Source organism: Panthera pardus, unplaced genomic scaffold (genome assembly GCF_024362965.1).
Source record: "Panthera pardus isolate Hobbes unplaced genomic scaffold, ASM2436296v1 HiC_scaffold_8, whole genome shotgun sequence".
NCBI classification, from domain to species: domain Eukaryota; kingdom Metazoa; phylum Chordata; class Mammalia; order Carnivora; family Felidae; genus Panthera; species Panthera pardus.
Genome location: NW_026527013.1, coordinates 84,683,784 through 84,707,324, shown reverse-complemented (window position 1 = coordinate 84,707,324; position 23,541 = coordinate 84,683,784). Strand labels below are relative to the sequence as shown.

General features: G+C 34.6%; 1 protein-coding gene across 4 annotated transcripts in view; it reads right to left on the bottom strand.

Moving 5' to 3' along the window:
* Positions 1–23,541, bottom strand: part of CD36 (CD36 molecule) — a 77,323-nt gene that overhangs the window by 36,375 nt on the left and 17,407 nt on the right. Inside the window, exon 1 of one of the 4 annotated variants that reach the window (XM_019451294.2) lies at positions 17,414–17,530. The exons of 1 other annotated variant lie outside the window; for it this stretch is intronic. The gene's annotated coding sequence lies outside the window, so the exon portion shown is untranslated. Of the gene's footprint in view, positions 1–2,535; positions 2,669–7,869; positions 7,904–17,413; positions 17,531–23,541 lie in introns of those variants that run through there. 2 more of the 4 variants (XM_019451295.2, XM_019451293.2) reach the window with 2 other exon arrangements.

Genomic DNA, 23,541 nt, shown 5'->3' with positions numbered 1-23,541 from the left:
TGAGAAGTTCTCTCTTATCTTTTCTTATTGAAGTTACCACAGTCCTTTTTTATCATATTAGAATAGGTGTAGCTAAAAATTCACAATAGAAAAAAATTATAAACATCTATAATATGAAACAATAAGACACATCACTAAATTATACTTTTAAAACATTACAATTTAAAACTTGGTGGTATTCTTAAAAAATTAAAGCAGTAAGTATATTGTACTTCATGTATCATACTAAGGATCCTTCTAGAAACAAGCCTGTCTTTTGGAGTACTTGATTACAGGGATTACTATAGGTTTGAAATGATTCTCTTTGATTCATGTTGGTTTAAATAAGATTGTCTAGAGCACTTCTTGATCCTTGAAGCTCAGACAGGAATGCTTTTTTTTTCCCACCCCAAATTATAGTATAAACAGTAAGATAGCATGTGATCTACAATAGTTCAGATTTTGGAATTTGAAGTCAAGTGATTTAGGTTCAATTTTGGGTCTTAATAGCATAGTTTCTCTGTGGCTTAATTTTCTCTAAAATGCTGTATCACTCAACAGATATGGTTGTAAGGGGCGCCTGGGTGGCTCAGTTTGTTAAGCATCTGACTTCGGCTCAGGTCATGATCTCACAGTTCGTGGGTTCGAGCCCCAAGTCAGGCTCTGTGCTGACAGCTCAGAGCCTGGAGCCTGTTTCAGATTCCGTGTCTCCCTGTCTCTCTGCCCCTCCCCTGTTCATGCTCTGCCTCTGACTCAAAAATAAATAAACATTAAAAAAAAAAATTTTTAAACAGATAAGGTTGTGAATGCCAAATAAAAGTAAATGATATTAGTATAAAATTCTTATCATAGGAAATGTTATTTTGATATGTTATCATGAAATATTATTTTGAACAACCTTACTATTAAACAGTGTAGTGTTATTTCATATTGGTCAAATTTTTTTTTTAGAAATCTAATAAATATGTATAGTTTACACAAATAGGAATGATTATTTGCAAAACACATAGATTACAATAAAATCTGATGAAATTATTTATTATTTATGTATATAGGAACTCAGAGTATCACCCAAATGGAGAGGCATCTGCTAGCTTAGAAGATGCTATTTGAAACTTTTAGCCATAACTTGGGCCAGTGAACTAAAACAGCTTACAATTAAATCAAAATATAGTTACAGAATTCCTTCAGAAACAAAAAATCTACAAGATTCAAATGTGTTGGAGTAAACATGCCCAAACGTTTTCATAAAAAAATAAGGGAGGCAATTAGAAATTCTAAAATTTCCAGTACATTCTGCCCACATATTTTCCAGTTGTAATTATGATATTCTTCCTGGGCTAACCTGTTAGCTGATGGTTGTGTATTTGATTCATCATTGTTTTGGTTTAATCGTGTTTCTAGTAAATAAAAATTTTCCACATATTTTTTCTCATAAAACCCAATGGACCACTGGACGCTGAATAACAAAACTTTTTAAAAATTTCATTTTGGTTGTTTCGTGAGCCAGTATTGAAAGCAATGTTTATTTTAGACCCAAAAGACGTTACTAACTTAAGACCACATAGAAGAGGACTGAAAAGTACATGCAAACATTTTTAAAACATCTTTCACTATGTTTCTTGGTGATTCTAGAAACTGTATAAGATTTACTCCAGAGAATTTATGCCATTTACAGTTATATATGAATTATCTTACTGTAATTAATTTGGAACTTGTAATTTTTCTAGAGTGATTTATCCTTTAAACTTGGTATCAACATTCAAGGAAATAATTTGCTGATATTTATAAGCTTCCTAAATAGTCAAAAGTAGTAGTTTTGGTTTTTATTTTCTCACCAAATTTTATATAATTTATACTAATTAAATCTAGAATCATTACTTGCAATATAACTTACCATTCCCAGTAGCAATTATAGTATCTTTTTCATTAGAAAAAAATACCTAACAAGAACATATCCAAAATACATATTGTGTTTAACCATGTTACAAAGTCAGGTTCATGAAAACTTAATGCAATTGAGATAAAAATTTAAACACACTAATGACTCTGAAAAGTAATTAGTTACTTTTCACTAGTTAATTGCATACTGGAAAGCATATTGACATGAGTGGCAAGTCATTTATAACTAATGTATTATATTTATTTTATGATAATTTTTTATTAATTTAAAAATCAGGTATAAATTGCCTATGTGTACAATGAAAGTTTTACAATTTCAATTGGATTAAAACTCATTTTTAAATATTAAAAAGTAAAGGTTTATAGCAGGCATAAGATTTTAAACATCAAAAATAAAATGTCATTGACCATTAGACAAGGTTTTAATATTTTTTTAACATAAAATGTAAAAATATTAGCAACTTGGAAAACAACACAAACCCAATTTTTAAATAAAGCCTAATGACTTGGAAAAAAAAAAAAAACCAAAACAGTTACAAGCTTTTTGTTGTTACTCTTATACAACTTCTTAAGAGGGTTTATATAGTAGAGTCATCTATCATTTGGGACATAGAAATCTTTTCTGTTAAAAAAAAAAAAAAGCATATGACTTACCTTTAAAAAGGCTAAGAAGGATTTTTCAATCAAATGCTCAAACATTTGAACAGACGGTTCTTAGTAGGACCAAATGGTATTCTGCAGAAAAACCCTACACTGAAATCCTCATTACATAAAGTGTGTGAGTTTAAATATGCTTAAAAAAAAAAAATCCCATCCCAGTATGTGGTTTGTTGCCAGAGGAATTAGGAAAGAAAAAAAAAAAAAAACACACACACACATATCACACTACTGTTATGGCTTTTACTGGTCTATTTTTATAGTCTGGTGAGGACCCATTCCCTATATCTGAGATACTCAGCAGACTTTTTTTTTTGGCCATTCTCCCATCCAAGTAAGTCAGAGGCCAGAGAAACAAAAGGAACTGACTTGCTGCGCTGCTTCTATTTATTCTGTTTTACTGCACAATCATTATTCCAGATGACGAATAGGGTTCCGGGGGTTGAAACTATAAACTGGGAAGGATTAGCAGTATCACTTCTTTGTCATGACTTAGCTTACAAAACTTCATAATGCTGAATTAAAATGTACCTTGCTATACAGCATTAATTTGACGTGCATAAAGACTAACAATTTTGAAAACAATTGGAGATACTATCAACAAAGATGACAAACCGACTTTAAAAAAGGAAATAGCATATTGTTTTAACTGGAAATTCTTAACTGTTCATCATTTTCTGTTAGTTTTACAGAAGTTTCATGAGCAGAGCAAAATATCCCTATAAAAACAAAAAAATAAATTTCCCTTAAATTTCTTCAGCCAAAATACAACTATTAAATAGCATTTAAACAGATTACATCTAAGATGACGTTTTAATGTAAAAAACAGCATAAACATAAGTTACTTTAAAAGAAAGGTATTATTTTAAAACCTAATAAAAATAAAAAGCCTTGTGGGGGGAGACCCTCAATACTAAGAACCCATTCTTGCAGAGAAATTCTCAAAATCGTGTAAGAGAGATCAAAATCTTTAGACAGTTAAACTGTCATCTATCAGACAGGCCAGCTGAATAAATGTCTCAAAGTTAGCCTTGAAATAAAGTAAGCTAACAATAACAGGCAGAAATATATTTAGTCCATTAGATCATATTTAAACCAGTTCTTATCATTGGATTGGTCATGTTGGCCCCTTCTGAGTATGTGGTGAATCTTTTCATTTGTTAGCAGTGCAATACAACTGGAAAAGGATTCAAAGTTCTCTTTTTCCCTCAGGCATTACTTTCTTTTTCCCAGGTATTTTTACTGACACATTTATTTAAAAATTAATACTTAGATATTAATACTTTAGATATATTGGGATTTTTTTTTTTCAAATTTTACACCGCTTAATCAGGGTCAAGTAGAAATGGTCTTGGACAATTTCCATGTGATTTATGCTACTCATTTTAAAAGAATAACTTACACAGATTTCAGGTAGCTTGAAAAGAGGATTTCTCTAACTGTGATCTCTGGTATTTGCTGTATTAGCAAAAAAGGTAGAAAAAGGCTATTTTAATGAATATCTTGATTAAAAACATCTATTTTATTGTATTGAAGCTGCTTTGATATATTTTCTTCTCAACTTTAATTCAAACACACTTACTCCCCCACCCCCTGTATGAAAATTGAGAAATAGCTCACCAACACAGGAGTTCAGATAGTACCTATTTTAAAGAGCATATTTTAAACATATTGAAAGGATCATTAAATTATGATGAAATTATGAACACTATTAGAGAAAGATATTTCGGAAAAAATACAAGCACAATACATGCTTTAAGTTGACACTGAACTTACTTGGATCACTCATCAGTAGCCTAATGCCATCCAAACCCTCTGACTGTCTCTGGAGAGGAAAATGTCACACACTCCCAAGAGCAGTCCAAAGAATCAAATCTACATTCCCAGAGGCAGCTGTGTTCAATCCCATAGACAGCAGTTCCTGAGGAGCTTTCTGAGTCTCGTGTGGTAATACCCCGAGAGGGCACAGCTAAGTAAAATCTGCGATCATTTCTCTAGATTTGAGCAAAATATATACCTTAAACAACAAGGCAGAAAAATGCTGTACCCATTTCCGAGTAAAGAATGTTGAGGTTTTCATTTTATAAAGCTTACATACCCACAGTATTTTGAAGAGATATATTTTATATGAGTGTACCCCTTGCCTTATGTAAATCCACTGCAGCACTACATACATCTAGTATAATGAAGGATAAAACTTTCAACATAATGAAGTCAGCTTAGACACAGTTTTTTGGGAACCTTTCTTTTGCGAGAGACCACATAGGGTTTGGACCCAGACAGACAAGTGAATCCTGATGTTACTGGCAATGGTTGTATTGAGTGGGGGTTGGGAGTTCAATGACTACTCTTATTTTTCTTTTTTTAGTAAAAAAGTGGGCAAAACTAAGAAGGTCATAATATGAACTAAGTGAGGGCAGTTGACAGAAGCCTGATTACTAGACACTCAAAGTCAAGCCCCTTCCATTCTTTTCTCCCTTCTGGTTTATTTTCTTCAGATTACATAGCACCATCAGCCATCTACTGGGCTATCTGTTTGGTCCTGTTTTTGCATCTGCTAGAATGTTGTCTCCATGAGGAGGGGGACATTTGGTTGGCTCACTGCTGAATCCCCAGAGTGCAGGCCAGGCTCATAGCTGGTAACCGGTTAAGTAAATGGACACATGCAACAACTGTCATAACCATAATAATACCTAAAACGGAGCGAGAATGGCCAGAAGTCAGATGTTACTATGTTGGCTGTCCGTACCACAAATATTCAATGGTTTGATTGGGATGAAGAGCATCTGCTTGGAAAGTCAATGGAGCAGAGTGTGGCTTTGGAATTCGTCACTTCCTAAAGTGTGTTAAGGTTGCTAACTACTTCCCCTCTCTTAGTTACCATGGATCTAATCTGTTGTAAAGACTGACAGTGAGAATATAAAGGATTCATATGTATAGTTAGTAAATACTTGCTATGGTGATGATTAGCCATTAAGCAAATGTTTATTTTAGGGACTTTATTAAACTAATATGGACAAATAAAAAAGTATTGAAAATTATAAAATTCTCCCCTACCCCTCTTATGTATATGGGATCATTCATACACCAAATGATACTTTCTGAAACTTGACTCTTCTCCTATTATGTGCGTTGGAGATATTCTCATGTTTTGGATAGAGTTAATGTGCTTTTTCCATCATTGAAAAATATTCCATACTAACAGGTGTATTGTCTTTTAAATAACCAATCTCCTATTTAATGGACATAGTTTTATTTCCAGTTCTTTGATCTTGCCAAAAAATGCTAAAAATTCCTATGTAGTTTTTAAAATTTTTGAGTATAGCTGACACACGAAGTTAGTTTCAGGTGTATGACATGGTGATTCAACATCTATGTTATGCTGTGCTCACCACAAGTGTAGTTCTCAGCTGTCACTGTATGACACTATTACAATATCATTGCATGCATACATAGTTTTGTTTACCTGTTCTAGGACACCAATAAACAGCAGTAAGTGAAATTGTTAGTGTGTACTAACAATGTGTGAGAATGCCTGTCTACACTGTTTTATACTGAACTTTAAGTTTCTAACAAGTACTTTTTTATTGGTAAATATTCAATTGAATGAAGTTGTACCTATTTTCCCAAGTATATTAGCCATTTATATTTTAAAATACTTGTGATAATATCCTTGTTCATCTTTTTTTTCTTTAAATTTGTTTGTCCTTTCTTTGTTAATTGGTAAGGAACCAACCAGCCTTCTGCATTTGACAAAAAAAATTTTTTTTTTACTATTTTCATTGTATTATTATATTACTACAATTTAAAACTTGTATGCCATTAACTTTCACAGTAATTTCGTTTTAAATATAGTGTCATGCTTTCAAAGGCTCTCTTTACTTCAGAAGTATTAAATATAATAAAACTTCTTTTAGCATTTGTATGATTTACAAAATCCTTTGTAACAGTATTTTTTAGAGAAGCTGATTCATGGAATTTAACACTTACGAAGTAAAAGAGGAAGAGTAAAGTAAATTGAATGACAAATATTGCAACATATTTGAGAAGCAGATGACAGATGAATTGTAAGAGTTCTAGAAGAAGGGTCACATGGCCTGAGTTCTGATCACATTATTAGTAACAGCAGGATTTGTGAACTCAGTAAGTAACACACAGTCATTGTATTTCTGATTTTCTTTCTTGCCAAAGAGGATCATCATACAGAGTCCATCCACACCCTCAAGCTGCAGATCAAATCACATGTTAGGTTTACCTAATTTAAATCTGTATGCATTTCTGTTAGGAGATGGAACTTTTTAAGTGATTTTTTTTTTTTTTTTTTTTACAGTTCAGGAAATGAAAAAAAGAATCTTGATATAATATACATTGCATTTGTGGACTGTATGGATAAGCAATGACTTACAAATTATGATAATGATATAATAAGGGGGTTGACGCATACTGGAGGCTTACTATCTGTCAGTTGTTGAACTAAGTATTTCACCTGTGTTACTTGCTGACCTATCATACCACCCGTTGGGCTCCTTAGACAACTAGAGTAGGTCACAAAGCTAGTATGTGCCAAATCAAGGATTAAAACCCAGAGAGACTAAGTGAAGAGCCTATACTCTTTTCTGAAAGAAAAAAAGCAGATAAAAAATTCTTGAACAATACCTAATTTTATATACTTTTCTCAACACCTTTGTACAAATTGAGTAACAATTTTAAATAAATTGATGTTACACTGAGAGGAAAATGATATCTAATCATAACAAAGAATCAACAGTGAACATATTCTGTAAGTAGTAACAGAATTATTTTGAAATTAAATCCTTCTAAAGATATGTAAACTATCTCAAAACATTAGTTACCAGTGTCAAACTGTAAGTAAAATTTGTTTTCTCACTTTAATCCTTGGGGATAACTAACCATAGAGATTGATGTGCACATACATATGCACATATTTATGCACATGTATACACACGTGTGTGTGTGTATAAACATCTATCATTTTCAATTGCTACCTTGTTTATTTGTGAAAGTATGAAATCAATGGCATGCTTTACCTCTTTTCTATGGTGAGGAAGGACTTAACATGCAGGAACAAAAATAAATAAATATATATGTACATAACTAAGATATAACAGTATAATGTAATGCCAGTAAAACTTGAGAGACTAAAATACAGGCTTCTAAGATGGCCTTTAAAAGAGAATTTCAAGGACATTAATAAAGGTAAAACATAGGATATCAGGGTAACTAAAGTTTAGACTTAAACCATGTGATCTAATAAATTGAAACACAGGACACAAGCAAACATACTGAATTAAAATTATAAAATAAACTTACCCATATGTTTAATAGAAGCCATAGTAGGAGCTGTGTGTGAAAGAGATTTAACAGAGAGCACCTCTGTATATGTGGACAGTGCTCACGTGGGCAGGGCCAAATCAATATGTAAATTTCACAGGCCATCTAAAAATGTTGACAGACCTAATCTTTACTTGAACACTGCAAAGCTGACTCAACTCTCTAAGGGGAAGTAGAGTAAGTCAACATTTAAATTATACTACGAAACATAAGGACATGGTATGATCAGCATAGTTGTCAGGGTAATTTGTATTCATACAGTTGATAGGATATTATTTGGGGGAAAACCAGAAATATTCAGGTAAAGTGATAACAAGGCCTGAAAACATGGCATGGTGAAATAGTAGGAAAAAAAGCACAATAATCAATAAAGAAAACAAGAAGTTAGTTAACAAATGCCAAATTTAAAAAGGTTAAGGAAAAATATAATCAATGAATTTGAAATTTCACAGGACAGGAAAAATGTAAAAAAAAAAAACTATTCAATTGAAATACAAAAAAAAAATCAAAACAAATTTTATCATTAAGAAAAGTAACCTAAGATACTCCCTGAAGTGGGGTCTTAAAAATTAAATAAATAAAATAATTTTAAGAGGGGTTAGGGACATCAGTTTACATTTGCTTTAGCTCATGGCTTGATCAAAAGGATGTACTTTAAAATCCTAAAATATCAGGTTTTTTAACTCTGTTTAAACACCAGTAAAAAGCTGAAGTGTGTGATGAATGTATAAAAACAAAATACATTTAATCAAAGAAAAAAGATGGATAATGAGACTCAAAGTGATTTTATTCCATTTAATGGAGACATGCTAATCACACTAGAGACAATGAAAAACCTAATTATATGGACATACGTGTCATCTGACAACCTGTTACCTTAAGTTTAAAGATACACACTTGGACATCAGATTCCTACAAGACTTAGGTATACATACTGTATGCACGTGTGCGTGCACTCACGCGTGCATGCACCCACACACACTCTCCTTCAGGGACATAGAAGGAGACCGACCTAATTAGGTTTCTTTTTAAAGATAGAAAAAAAAAGGTTTCTAAGAAACATGTTATACAATAATAATTTATTTAAAAAATCACTACACAGGAAAAACTATATTCCCAATACCTTTCTTTTTCTGTTTGTTTGAAGTGGGATAAACCCTGCATCTGAGTGACCCGGCATTTTAAAGAAACATAAAACAGTTTGCGGACCATCATTGCCCAGGTTGGTTCTTAGTGGGCTTAAGGGAAGGGTTTGCCCTTCAATGAGCCTGAGTTTTCTGTCTTCAAAGAGACCAGCAAGTTTGGTTTAGAGTGTTACTTATCAAATGAACTCCTTGGAAGAACTTGAAATAAATTCTTAAAATTTCAAAGAACCCATAGGATTCCAAGAGGGAACATTTTACTTTAAATGTATTTTTCTGTTTGAATAAAGCCTCACGTTGTTTGTAAGAAAAACAAACAAAAACATTGAAAATATATACATGTAAAATTTTCAGAAGCAAATGTTTACCCGGAAATGTTATGGATCATTTCAATCACTTTCTTTACATATTTCAATGGGCATATTCCAGATGCCATAAACATTAGAATCCAGACAGAATAAAAAGTGGTACACCAGCACTCTATGTTGCATGAGACAGATAGATGAATTCAGAATAATTCTAAAATGTCAGAATCCTGAAACTGTCCTCTATGTGTCTCTGTGATTGCTGGGTACCTGCTTACATGAAAGAAATTGCAACATATCAGAGGTAGAGTGAAACCTTCCCTTTGTGATCTCCATACTTCAGTTTTGAATCATAAAGAAGTTTGACTTGCCTATTAAACTTCATTACTTTAGCAGCAACTTTCGCAGCAGCATTAAACCTTGCTTTGCAATATAGGGCACTGACAAGGGAACTGATAAAGGAATTGACCTTGTGGTAACTGTACTAGGGTAGGTTTAGGTGGGTTCAGGCAGCATCAGCACCGTCTCTGCAATTATCGGTCATCCTTGAGCTCGCCAGCAAGCAACCAAGGACTCAAAACCTGTTTATCATGACCATCCCTTTCAGATTCCTGAATGTCACTCTTGTCTTTTGTTCTGAGGTTGTGATTCAAGGAACCAATAGTAGGTTATGGAGTCTGAATTGCTACAGAATGTCCCTCATACATGACTGAACTAGTCCTGCTAGTTCTGCTCTGCTTGATTAGCTCACTTGTCCTCAGGACAACTGGGACACAACTGTTTTCTTGGCTATTAGGGCCCAAGGTCTCTCGGTTGTGTTATTTAGGTAAGCAAAGTATCCTCCTCCACGGTGCCTCCAGTTCATGGGTAAAGGTACGTATGTGAATTGGAGTGCTTATATTATCTGAGTGGGTTTCAGTGGACTCTGTGATGCTCCTTTTGTTAAGAGCACAGTGCTTTCCTGTTCAGGGTGAATGCTGAGAATATTCTTGTTTTCCCAAATTGCATGTACAAGGCTTGAAGCAGCATCCTCCATGTGTTCCAAGGACTAAAGAACATTTTCTGGATATGATCCAGGAATGTTGCTAGGCCTGTTTTTCCTCTCATTTTCTACAACTCCACAGGGAAAACTGGGTCATCACAGTAGGCTGGAGAAAAGAAGGCTACTGTGAGTAAAATTGGGAGGTGAAGTAAGTCCATAAAAGCATGTAAAACCATACCATTTCATGAATTAACTCAAAATTAAAAACGATTACAGTGTTTCCTATGTTATAAAGAGGCATGTCACAAAATACTGTTTTTATAGTAAGGCTCCGTATAGACTCCTCTCTTTCACATGCTTCTTTTCTTCCTTGGTTACCCTATGTGTATCTGTCCTGATTGATTTCTATTTGACTATTTGACATTTCATTTTTATCTTTCTAGTATGCTCTCAAAAGGGTACATGATTTGGGATATGTAAATTTGGAGTTGCATTCACATGACTTATTGCAATTGCATTTACAAAAGCATATCTATCCCTAAATCAGCAGAAACCATGAATTCATTTGGTCCTTCACTCCTTTTACAAACATGCTTACATCATCCACTTAAAAGATATTTCTGTTTTGAAAGGCGTCCAGCCTCCAGTGGCAGTTCAATGTACAATTACAGGTATCAAAATATTACCAAAAAATATTCTAGTCAAAACTTCATCATATTCTGCAACTGATTCTATTAGCCTTGCATTTACTATTCTGTATAGTAGGAAATATTTAAATTCTTCAAGAAACTCAAAAAATGAATATTAAATTACATTTATGCTATTTACTAAACTTTCTCTGGCTTGTCTGTTATGTCAGCCAGGTTATGGAAAAAAAATACAGTGTGATCTTCTTTTTAAGTCTTTTGGTGCAAATCCATTACTTGGGAAGCTTTTTATCTCTAGGATATAATATTCTACCATCATATGTATCACTCTTTCAATATTCATCCGATCCTATGCAAATACAATTAAAAATGAGAACAATGTCTTTTGTTTTTTGTTTTTAAGTCCATTAAATAAGTACTAAGATGTGTTTGAGGGAATTGGCTTCAATCTTTAAAGATGGAACACAATGAATTTAGTTGATTATTTAAGGGATTTTTCACTATGCCTGAGAATTTCCCAGAGGAAAGAAAGAGAGTAATGTTTCTTTTTTTTTAATTAAAAAAAAATTTTTTTACTTACTTATTTTTTGAGAGACATAGAGAGAGCACAAGTTGGGGAGGGGCAGAGAGACAAGGAGACACAGAATCCAAAGCAGGGTCCAGGCTCCAATCTGTCTGCACAGAGCCTGACGTGGGGCTCATACTCACAAACCGTGAGATCATGACCTGAGCCAAAGTCAGACGATTAATGACTGAGCCACCCAGGCACCCCAAGATAGTGACGTTTCTTCAGGGACTTCACACCCTAGAACCTTAGTCCCTTTTGTATAGGGAGGAGTGACTTGTGATCTAGAAGCCATGAGTGACTGACTCAGCATTTAGAGATGTCCTTCCATACTGAGTACAGAAGATTCAAAAACTGCCTCCATATTTTGATTTATAAAGGTTTTGATTCTAGAGACATTGCCTCTAAGAATGCCAATGCTCTGTTTAAAATTTTCCTTTGATTAAGTAGGGAGTGTTACAAGAACATGCATTTTCCCTCAGGACTCACAAAAGGTCCTTTGCTCAACATTGGTATGAATCAGTCTTTCTACTATTATCTACCCCCCCCCCCCCAACGCCATCCCCATCTTCTATGTAGAAGAATAAGGAAACACATATTCTTCCTGCTGGGGGACTTTTAAAAACTCAGGGTAGGTCAGTCTGGGTCAAAGCCAACACCCAAACAAGTGGAAGAGAGAAAGTTAAGGAGAAAGAGCCAACAAGTTTGATCCAACTATGCCTAAAGAGTACTAACACTGGGGGCACCTGGGTGGCTCAGTCCTTGAGTGCCAATTCTTGATTTGGGCTCAGGTCATGATCCCAGGGTCATGGCATTGAGCCCAATGTCAGACTCTGTGCAGCCTGCTCAGGATTCTCTCTCCCTGCTCCTCTTCCTCTCTCTTCCTAAAAAAATAAATAAATAAATAAAAATAAATAAATAAAAAAAAAATTAAAGTACTAACTCTGGAGTTGTCAATTATGTGGACTCCCTAAAATCCCTCTATTGAGTCAGCTAGTTTCAGTTGAAAACACAATATTCTATGTAAAATGTGGATCTTAGATCACTGCTCATTTACACAAATAAAATATCTAACCAAAGTTCTTGTTCATTAAGTGTCATCAAGAAACACAATCAGGAGGGGAGTCCAACTTCGGCTCAGGTCATGATCTTGCTGTCTGTGAGTTTAAGGCCTGCGTCAGGCTCTGTGCTGACAGCTCAGAGCCTGGAGCCTGCTTCAGATTCTGTCTCTGTCTGTCTGTCTCCTGTCTCTCTCTCTCTCTCTCTCTCTCTCTCTCTCTCTCTCTCTGCCCCTCCCCTGCTTGTGCTCTGTCTCTCTCTCAAAAATAAATAAAATGTAAAAAAAAAAAAAAAAAAAAAGAAACACAATCAGGAGACCTCTAAAAAAAAGAATCAAGGACAGAAATATGGTTTTTTACACTATATGTAACAGAGATATTAGTATAATATTAAACACATATAAAATACCATGTAACTATATTTTCTTCTACATATGTCCAGAACTCTTTAGTGTTATACTCATAAAATATGTCATAAAAAGCTCAGTTCATTCAGGAGTTGCAAGGGTGCAGGTGACAATGAAGCTCCCTATAATGCACTCATTGGGAACTGTGTTGGTAGCGATTTTTATATCCCAGATTTTAAAATAGTGCCAGACACATAATAGATGCTAAAATACACATTGAATAGATAATGAAGAACCTATACTATAGATATCACAGGATAGATCAAAAAGAAACATGGGTATATTATATAATTTGGTAGGAGAGAAGGTTATCTTTGGTTCTCCATGTTGTCTGATATCAAGTTTAAAAGGAATGGTTATTTTCTATGTATGCCTTTTTATATTTAGTAGACACTGGGCATGAAGTGCAACAAAGAACAGGTGTGGTCTGCTTTAAGCAAAAATCTGCATGTATTAAACAAATAGTCTGATTCTTTCACATTAGCAAATATTCTTGGGGTGCCTGGGTGGCTCAGTCAGGGCCATTTTTTTAAAAACTGAAAACCATTCTTACAAAGGATTCTGTCATTCTTCAGATACTTCTTGAGTAAGTACAATACAAGGATGAATGACATGCTCCTACAAAATAACCTTTTCCCAAACATTTTAATGTTTATTTTTATTTTTGAGACAGCATGAGTGGAGGACAGGGGCAGAGGGAGATAGAGAGTCTTAAGCAGGCCCCACACTTAGCCCCATGCAGGACTCAATCCCATACCCCTGGGATTATGACCTGAGCATCAAGAGTCTGACGCTCAATGGACTGAGCCATCCAGGTGCCCCCCCCAAACATTTTAAATGATCTAATATACTAACTGTGTTTCTGTATCCACATCAAGGAATAGACATATTTATTAAAATGAAGATTCCTAAAATTTGTTAAAATAATTCACACCAAAAACCATGATTCGGTATTAAAGGTAGATCATTATAAGTGGTTGTGGTGTATTATTTTGCCTATCAAATTTTCGCCAAGTCTTCTGAATAGTAATACACTACCGTCTAATTTTTTACATGACCATCTTTTTTTATAAATCAACTGATGCGATCCCTTGCTAATAGTTTGATTCCTCTGGGTTGTTTAGAGGGTTTATTCTGGACTGCTCATTTATTTTGTTAAAAGACAGTGGGTCTTTATCTGACTTCAAAATGCACCTTTGTCAAGAGTGTTAGTATGGCCCAGTCACTAGAAACTTAAGCACCTCTGAGGATTGGCCTTTATGTTCTGATAGCAGTTAGTTCAAGAAAAATGGCTGAAGTTCTGTTTCCGTTTAAGTTCTGTCTTTGTACTTGTTACCATCTGTGACACGAGACTTATCTTTAAGAGGGGCATCGCTCAGCTAAAGAGACATGCTAGAGGATTCCAAACACTGATCAATTTCAGAAGTCTGTAAAAATGAATAAAGTACAAAGAAAAAATCGAAAATATCACCAAATGTGTCCTTCCTTATCCCATGGCAACCTGAGATGGACTTTTTTTTTTTTTTTTTTTTTTACTCTCAAGAGAACTTTTCATACTATGACTATGAACTCTTAAATATCAAAACAAAATGCATAAATGCCAAAACCCAGGAGAAAAGGACAGTAAGTAGAACCTGGTAGCATTTTTGTCTCAGGAGAGGCTGCCAGCCCTGCCTCCGCCACAGACTGTGACAAACATACAAGAGTTTGAGTCAATAGGCAGATAAGATAAATACAACACCTACATGTGAAGAGGTGCAGAGGTTATGGTCTTATAAAGCATGAATATGTAAAAAAAAAAAAATTAAAAGGTGTCATTAAAATCGGAAAAATTGTCTTAAATCAGAAAGGGCAAAATAGTTGAAAATGTACTCCAAGGAGCAAATCCTCAAACTGAGGATGAGAGTCAGACTCTAAAATCTTTTCCATTATTAAAAAGGTGTGTTTTTCAAATAAATTAATTCTCTAATACATTTTGTGTGTCAGATTACATGGTATATTACTTAAAGCATAAGATTTTTAAAAATATGGTAAACCACATTTATTCTATTTATATGCAAACAAAGAGTGAATATAAAATGAAAATATCACTAAAATATACTACATTACATAGATAAATTTATAGATTGTTTTTATGGAATTATTAATCTAAGTCAAATTTACAGAAACTTTTTTATCACATAAATAATATACTTTACTAGTCTTGCTTTCTCATGCTTTTAATTTAATGAAAATCCTGTATAAAAAAGTTAGGCAATGGGGTAATAACCAGCAGACGTAACAAATTTGAAGTGTATACTAACGTTACATAGTAAGTTTCAGCTTGATTTTCATGTAGTTGCTATCCATTATAAACTGTGAGTTCCTATGTCAAAATTTGGTAATTTGTAATTGGTAAATAAATATATAAATATGTAAATTGCTAATAAATATAGTTTTATTTATAAATAATAAAAAATACTGATACAATAGAGGATCTGATCTGAATATTCTTACCATCAAAGTATGGAGAGGTGGCACAATGCCAGCTAAACTGGCTTTTCATTCACTGATAAATTGGGTTGCCATAGCAAGCCCATATTCACTGTTTCTAAGCAACCCAAGGCTCCACAGACTTCAGATACTTAGGAATCCACTGATCTTTCATCATCCTTAAGGGAGAAATATGAAAACTTGTGGTACCAGACTCAGTGGAAGATTCCCTGATGACCCAATAGAGCAGTGACCTGCTATAAAATGTCCCTGTGTTGATATCCATTTAATTTATCAAATAATATTTGTGATAGGGAATTGATTGTTAAAGTGCTAAGTGGATGAAATTAGGTACAGAAAATGATCAATACCTAGTATGTGTTGAGCAGGCAAATGTTTGAGTAAACAGACAAGATACCACGCACAATCCAACTTTCTAAAGACAAAGTCATTTACATAATGCCAGCATTCATAAAGTCCTTGCCTTTTAGTGTAAAAAAATATATCTGTTTAGCAGCATTACCACACAGCAGGTCATTTCAATTTTTTTGTTTTCTAATTATTTATACTTAGGTAGCATACATAATTATAGATCAGTAATTGCTTGTGATTTTATATTGAAATGTTTAATTATGGCTTGTCTAGAATGCTTGAATAATTAACCACCCAAACATCAAATAGAATTGTATAGGTCTGAGGTACAAGGAAGGTTAGGAATTCTTTGAATGAGGTAATATTAGCATTTCCCGCCCCTGTCTATGTCAAACACTCTCCCCCAGTCTCCTGTCTTCACACAGTACCCACAGAGGCAAACCACTGCCTCTAGAGCTCTTAATTCACAGGGCTTACTTTCCAACTATTTGAGATAATCAAAGTGAAAGAGAGTTAAGGCACACAGACAGATATCATTTGTTCCTATAGAATACTGTATCACAATGCAGGTCAGAATAAAACACCATTACTAGAAATGGTTATATGTGAACAGTAAAATGATTAGGTCTGAAATCTGTAAAATTTTACCTAATTCTAATACCTGCCTCCCATTATCATTCCATGTGGCTAGCTCTTACCAGGAAAAACATTGGAGGAATGATGTACAAATTGAAAACTGGTTCTAATTTAATGGTAAATTTTGTAACATTACTTCCTGTATCCTGTTAGCTGTTGCATCAAAGATTCAGTAACCTGCCAGGTATACAATATGATGATAGAGTTCTGTAACCTGAATGTAAAATAAAGTTGACATGTCACCTCTCATACAAGTCCCAGGAAGCCACCTGTTGACTGGAGACATACCAGGAATTTCAGCAGTAGAAACTCTGCCTGTGATAACTACTGATTACTGTTGATGCTAAATGGGAAAGGATAGATTCTTCTTCAAGACTGGGAAGACACCCACTCTGCGTTACAATCTTCATATAAGAGAGTCCAAAACTTGCATAATTATATTACAATTGCCTCTTCAGGCAATTATAAAAATTCATCTGCAGTTTAACAGTCTCCCTGGGCATAGATATTCTTAAGAATAAAAGAACCGTGCATGAATTTGTCCTTTAGTATGTTGTTGCTCTGTTAAGATACTCCTCCACTGCTGCATGTATATAATCACGTTTGTTGGAGGGTTTCAATACTTCTGAGTATTTTTTAATACCCTCTTATCACTTAGTATTGTATTTATTACTGGCAAGATCATACATGGTAAAGTTACAACTTCTTCTATTTTCTTTTAGATACAACTTCTTATCAAAAAGCTGGGGACAGGGTGCCTGTAGGTCTGTATCTCAAATACTGCCCGAGAGAAGAGAGAAATGCAGGTAGAGCTTAAACTGGATAAGAAGAAAGCAAAAAACCAGATCAAAGTAAGATTTTAGTATTAGAGGAACCAGTCTTGCATCCTATGTTGTTAGGGTAGAAAACTTCACAGGGATTACATAAGCATAATTACCAGTTTGAAGTCCGATGAGAAAGTGCAAATCCTCCAATATTAACTCACTTGCAAAATGCTGGTTGGAAGACAATGGAATTAACACTGATAACTGTGGTTGTGTTTGCCCCAAGTGCTGGGTCAAATCACTGCTGACTGCTGTGAGCCCCACCTTCAAGTATCCAAGAATGGCTGTGGAGTTTTGAGTGACACTCCACTGAGGCAGTATGATTTCTAAACCAAAGTTAGGCTCTGCCGCCAGTGTTTGCCAACTTCCCCAGCTTGCAAGTGAGCTGCTCCTCACCCTGGTTCTTTCTTTAAAAAAAAAAAAAAAAAAAAAAAAAAAAAAAAGGATAGAAAGAAACAATTACGCTGTGACGTTTAAAAGAACACAGAAGCAGATCCCTCTCCAGGGATATTCCTACTTATTTTCTTAGAGCGGTTCCCTTGACTCTTTTCATCCTGTGTCTTTGTTATAGGAACCTGATAAAAACATGCACACTTCTCTTAGGAGAAGAATCAAAGCATCGATGAATATTCTAGTTTGTAAAAGCTGGAGAGAAGAGGCTTCTTGGTGAGGGCATTGCAAAATCAACAGCTTGGGGTCTACAATGGTTATGACATTCTTTTGCCATGTAAGAGGACTAAGATAGCAATATTTGGTGGGTGTACTCTTATTTTTGCAACTCATTAGAATAAAAAAGTAAAGACACTCCAAAAATAAATCGAGCCATTATAATATAAGCTAAATTAGACAAGAAAATATGATTTTTCTCCCATCATTTAGGCAGTAATTTCCTGGGGATTACTGTTGATGATATGCATCCTTATACATACACATATTTGGTGAAGATTTATCATGTGACCACTGTGTTCCAAGAACTCTGCCACAAAGAGGAAGAAAGCATGTTTCCTACCATGAGTTTTTCTGCAATGCATTACAAATATTTCCATATAAAATACAATGTGTGCACTCTATGTTAACTAGAATTTAAACAAAAACTTGAAACAAACAAAAGAGAATAAATACAATGTGTGAGTACTGAACACTTTTAATCCACCTTCTAAAGTGGGGTGCTACCCTGGTTGTGAACATTCATTCTAGAGCTATTTACCATGTAATCAAAATCTGTAATTTAATTACCTTTATTTCGTAAAATCTGAAACTTTCCATAAAAAATAATAATGAGGTTCCCAGTGGTGAAATGAATGGCTTCAAAGATTTATGAGTTGGCTAGAAATATGGCTAACTCCCTACTCTTACATCACAGGCTATAAAAACCCACCAAGCCCAGATGCCTAAGGCTCAGTTGAGAAATGGCCCATTGTGTAGCTTTTGATTTGGGGGCATTCCCCATTGTCTGACTATGACGGTATTGTTAGCTGAATTCCATGGTTAGCATGTTAAGCATATGCCTTTGAATTGTCCACGTAAGGACTACTGAGACACTGAAAAGTACAGAACATGAAAGCTTCATGGAGCATGGGCAACAGGTTGAGTTCCTGCTTGCTGCTCATCTGCTTCAGTTAGAAGCCAATTTGAGAGAGCTTTCACTTTGTCTGTTTTAAGAAGGAGATTTATAGCTCTCCCTGCTGTTAGTTGTTGAAAGCTACCAATATTTACTAAGATAAACCAATAATAGAATATATTCAAATCAGCTTGGATAGGTTAGCAACACCTCCCTGCAAGGAGCTCACATTCTGGGGACACACCTCACATACAGAGGACAATTCTATAGAAAGATTCTACAGTAGAAGATAACAGAGTTTCCTAGGCTCCCAGAACATCCACATTTACTCAGATATAAATAGCTGTTACTCTTAGTTCAAAGACCTTTCACCCACTTCTACGCATGACACATTTCTTCCCTCTGTTCATGACCTTTATACTGCAGAAATTGAAGGAATCTTAGGAATCATCTGGTCCTGATAATTGAGCAAAAGAGGTCACAGAGACCCAGAGAACTGGAAATGCTTATTCTACATTGCCCTAATGGTTTTCAAAAAAACATTGCTTTCTTTTTCTCCTTATGCTTCTGTTTTCTTAGTTTTTACCTCTTGTCACATATCTTCTTCTAGGTTCTGGTTTGATATTTGCTAAAGCATTGCTTTCGTTTTGTGTATATGTCATTATTCTTTGTTCCTCTTTAGCAATGCTCACCAATTTAAAGTTCAATTCCTGGATAATTAGAATAACTTTTACCTCTTTTTGATTGCCATGAACTAGATACTATCACTAGAGTGAAGTTGATTTTTTAAAGCTATTCTGGTTCCTGCTCTTTGGACTTCTCAAATTTATTTTAAATATTTAAACATCTTCAACATAATTTAAATTTAGTTATTAAATATGAAAATAAAAATTTTCTACTTGATTAATATATTCTATTTCTTCCCTTTCACATAGAACACTTTGAAAAGTTCTAGGAAAGAGTAAGGGAGAAGACTTATTTGTTAACATTATACCATGGGCCAGGTGTCATACTAAATGCTTCCATTTGTCATTATTTAAGTCCACAAAAAATTCTCTGATTGGGTATTATGAGCCACATTTTTACAGAGGAGATAACACAAGGAAAACTAAGAAAATTATATAAATGCTAAAATTTTCAGCATCAGTATGAAATGGATGACCTTGAGTTTATGCATCCATACAACAAGCAATAGCAAAGATTAGTAGGAAGACATAAGGATACATGGTCACATACAAACATTTCCTTGCCCAGATCTAAATCTTTACCTTTTGCCAATATAAAGCTCTCAGCAGACACATTTTGCTATGCTACCCTGAGGTTTTAAAATTATTTTCATCACTCTTATATAGAGATTATAGTTACATTAAATAAGAATGTAAAGAAATTTCTTATTAAACTATTTCTCTTGGCACTGGGTATTTCTGGGTCCAGAGTTTATGAAGGTAAATAAAACTTATCTTCATGGAGTGAGAGATAGACATACAGAAAAGTTATTATAGTAATATAATAGGTGGCTTAATGGAAGGTTTATGGCACAGTGGAGGACATACAGAGGGGGAAGTTTCAGCAGGAGAGATGCCAAGCTTCACAGAGGGATTAATATTTCCAGCTTCTTCCGCAAGCATAAGTCAGAGACTGACTACCATGTATTGGCCAACACAGAGAAAGGTTAAAGGCAGAAGGTATTTCTCCATCTTTAAAAAGAGCAATTTCTACCAAAAAGCTAGTGACCTCAAGGAAGAAAATATAAAAAGTTGTTGCCAGCAACATCAAAATAAGATTAGAGGAAATTAATTTCAAATTAATTGGATGCCTGCTAAGTTCAGGCATTGTTAGGGGAAAGATGTGGTTTCTTCTTAAAATTCAAAAGCAATTTGTATTAAGCTGCCAAGAATTATAACTTTGCATAAATAAGTCCAAGAAGGAACTAAAAATTCTTCCTCAAAGCCCCCAAATTTTACTTAATGCTGAAAAAAGAGTAACAACATACTGGATACATTTTATAACATCTTTGGTGTTTCCATACCTTCACAGATAGTGGAAGGTCATTTAAATTTAGAAAATGAGAGTAAATATGTTGACATACCAATAAATTGGTAAGCATACCAATTTAATTTGATTCATTGATTTGATTTGAAAATAATGAAGACTGAAAGTTAAGGTGTATATATAACTTTGGAAGCATTTAATGATTTTTAAATCTAAAACTAATCAGGCTGAACATATCAAAAGGTACATGCTTATGACACTTAGAGATCTCTTTGTTGTATTAAGTAAATTTTAAGCAGATCTTAGTATATTTGTGTATGTCTTACTCTGGATAAAACATATCCTCTTACTATGAATGTTAGGCTTTAAAGAAAGCAAACAGTCATATTCATGCCTCGGGAAACAAGAAACCTAAGGTTGTACAAATACTGATTCACAGAAGATAAAAACTTCAATGATGCATTCCTATATAAAGAAATTAAATGCAGTAGATGTGTTTCCACTTAAAAGCAGAGGAAAAAAAATGTTTTTAAATAAAAATTTCTCAGTCCTTCTATTTTTGACAGTAAAACATTCTTGAAATTGTAAAGTCTAGATCATAGCATTAAGTCAGGGAAATTGGCTTTCTAGAAGCACTGATTATCCTCTTATATCCTTTATTTCCCCCACTTTAGAAGTCTTTTCCCAATCCCAGATTACTCATTTTAAAATCTACTCCTACAGATGCCACTCAAATATAAAGCCTTCTGGTCAGATTCATGTCAAGGCTCTCCTTACAAGACACAGAGGCTATGTGAGGACAGGACACTCTCTCACATGCACCCCCTACTCTGACCTCTGTCAGGCACTTTATCCTGGAGTCTCTCCCTGTTTATTGCTCAACTGGATTAGGTAATAGGAAGCCAAGTCTTGCTTCCTTCTATCAAATAGGTAACTCCCAAACTCCCTGGAGGCAGGGACTGGACTCCTCTTTCTCTGAACTATACCTAGCTCAATGTTTAAACCCACAATAAGTGTCAGATATATGGGTAAGCTCCTAGAATGAGACAACTGGACAAATAATTATTCAAATCTAGTTTTAAATACCACTGAAAGGGTATCTTGTGCCCCTTCCTCCTTTGGGCTACATACAAGCAAAGTTCTTTCTAGTGAGTCCTTTCCAAAGTCACTGCACTTATCTCCAGAATCTGATTGCAGGGCAGGTGATGTAGCATTGATGTGTGTTGGTTGACTTTTTAAATAATCACATCACAGTTTTTATTTCTTGCACTATCACATTGTATTTACTTTGTGAAATGATAATCTTATCAGAAGCATGTTTTTACCAAAAAAAAAAAAAAAAAAAAAACGGACGAAGAGATTAGAACACAGAATACCCTCTCTAAACTGGTGGCTGTGGCTTTCCCTATCCTGGTCATGAGCACTTGGCAGGTAATGGCCCTGTTTTCCTTAGTTTACTTATGCAACTGTGTAGGGCCTTGAGCAGAGTGATAGGGCCCCAAGAGCTCTGTGAATCTGTTTCTAAACATAGCTGCCTACACATCACACACAGCCTATTATACACCACTGCTCTGGAGCCATGATGGACACAGTGTTTTCGGAGGCTGTTCTCTCTGAGGCATGCCTCAGCTCTGAGATCCTCATATTCGCCTGTGGGGATGGAGGTGAGAAAGCTTGCCTTTAGGAATGTGTCTGCGGCAAGGCAGACCACAGTAGCTCTCTGGGATTCCTCCACATCTAAGCTCCTTTGTTCCCACCTCTATTCAAGTGTAGTGCCCTTTGCGCTACTTTGAAATAATGTTGAGAACAATGTGTCAGTTTGATCATAACTGCTTTTCATATCTTTATTAACACTGAATATTCACATAAAGTCTATTTCTTGTCTTCACTCAAGGTCCTTCCCCAATTTGCAGCTTCCTATTTTGCAGTTCAAAGAGAAGGAAGAGGGTAGAGGGATAAAATCATGTGGATTAATATCTCACAATATCATTTCATCATATTATAAAAACTGTAAAATGTAGGAAACAACCAAGGAAACAATGAAGTCCTAAGAGTATGTTCACAGAACTCACAGATCCTTAATCTTCCCTAGAAGATTAGTTGAATATAAATAAGTAGAAGGAAGTGGGGTTCTCAGAATATAAAATTAGGTAATTACATAAAGCATTTAGCACTGTCATTGGTATGGTTAAAAAAAAAAAAAAAAGGCATGTGGAAAATGTAAGCCTGGTTTGACCTATTCAGGTAGAGGGAAGTATATTTAGACCAGGTTATGGGAAACTTAAATGCCTGAGCATAATCTGACAGAAAATAATGAAGGAAAAGATGAGTGATTTAAAGACCCTTGGTTAAACATGGAAGATTGAATCCATTTTCACATGCACCTGAAATTTCATTAAAATGAAAGTAATAGAATTAAAAAAAAAACAAAACCATGAACACATGTGTTCAGCCCAGATATTTAGATGACAAAATCCAGAAAATATGTCAATATTTAAAAAGCAAATTGACTCATGATAATGGGCCCTAAAATGTCAGATTCTCAACATCTATGCCTAGAACAGAAAGCCAATATGAAGCAAAAAGGATCTGCTAAATAATTCCAGAAAGGGTCATGAACCAGCAGCATGGCGTGCCATGGGAACCAGGGTCTAACTTGGTTGACTGTCTTTCTAAGTCCTAAACCCT